The sequence below is a fragment of the Myotis myotis genome, unplaced genomic scaffold (genome assembly GCF_014108235.1).
Source record: "Myotis myotis isolate mMyoMyo1 unplaced genomic scaffold, mMyoMyo1.p scaffold_m19_p_9, whole genome shotgun sequence".
Taxonomy (NCBI): Eukaryota; Metazoa; Chordata; class Mammalia; order Chiroptera; family Vespertilionidae; genus Myotis; species Myotis myotis.
In genome coordinates this window covers 83,495,505-83,496,827 of record NW_023416401.1, presented here as the reverse complement: position 1 = coordinate 83,496,827, position 1,323 = coordinate 83,495,505, and the positions used below count along the sequence as shown (strand labels likewise).

The window sequence follows — 1,323 nt, the reverse complement described above, 5'->3', positions numbered from 1 at the left end:
ATAATCATGGGGTTGCTGCGAGGATTCAGTGCGTCATGCCTGCCACAGGCAGGTGCTCGGTAAGGGCTCACGGTGATGGATAGATCAGCACGGGCAAACCTCCCTCTATTGCACTTTGCTTTTTTGTGCTCCACAGATGTTGCTTGCTTTATTTATTTTTAAAAATACATTTTTTATTGATTTTTAGAGAGAGAGTAAGGGGGAAGGATAGAGAGACAGAAACATCCATAAGAAAGAAACATCATGGGCTTTGCAGCCGCCGCCGCCCCGGAGCCACCTGTGATCAGCCACGGTGAACCCCACCGTGTTCTTCGACATCCCCATTGACGGCGAGCCCTCGGGCCGCGTCTCCTCCGAGCTGTTTGCAGACGAAGTTCCAAAGACAGCAGAAAACTTCCGTGCTCGGAGCACTGGGGAGAAAGGCTTTGGTTACGAAGGTTCCTGCTTTCACAGAATTATTCCGGGATTCATGTGCCAGGGTGGTTGCTTCACACGCCATCATGGCACAGGCGGCGAGTCCATCTATGGGAGGAATTTGAGGACGAGAACTTCATCCTGAAACATACAGGTCCTGGCGCCTGCCCACGGCCAATGCTGGAGCAAACACAAACGGTGCCCAGTTTCTCATCGGCGCTGCCAAGCCCGAGTGGGTGGGTGGCAAGCATGTGGTCTTCGGCCAGGTGACCGAAGGCCTGGATATTGTGACAGCCATGGAGCGCTCTGGGTCCAGGAATGGCAAGACCAGCAAGAAGACCACCATTGCTGACTGTGGGCAACTCTAATAAATTTGACTTGTGTTTTATCTTAACCACCAGACCATTCCTTCGGTAGCTCAGGGGAGCACCCCTTCACCCCGATTTGCTTGGAATGTTCCATCATCTCTGTGCTCTTGCCACAGTTCATTGGGTTCCATAATTTCCTTACCCCCTTCCCAGTCTAGCTGGATTGCAGTTAAGTTTATGATTATGAAATAAAAACTAAACAGTTGTCTGTCAAAAAAAAAGAAAAGAAAAAGAAAGAAAGATAAAAGAAGGAAGGAAGGAAGGAAGGAAGGAAGGAAGGAAGGAAGGAAAGAAGGAAGGGAGGAAGGAAGGAAGGAAGGAAGGAAGGAAGGAAGGAAGGAAGGAAGGAAGGAAGGGAGAAACAGCATTGACTGACTGCCTCCCGTACGCCCCCTACTGGGGATCACAACTGCAGCATGTGCCCTGACCAGGAATCTAACCGGTGACCTCTTGGTTCATGGGTCGACGCTCAACCACTGAGCCACAGAGGCCGGACAGATGGTGCATTTTTAAAAAATTAAAGGCAAGACCCTGTACCAGC

General features: G+C 50.3%; 1 pseudogene; it reads left to right on the top strand.

Annotated features, from left to right (window-relative positions):
* Nucleotides 1–243: 243 nt before the first annotated feature.
* LOC118662498 lies at nt 244–808 on the top strand (annotated as a pseudogene).
* Nucleotides 809–1,323: the final 515 nt, after the last annotated feature.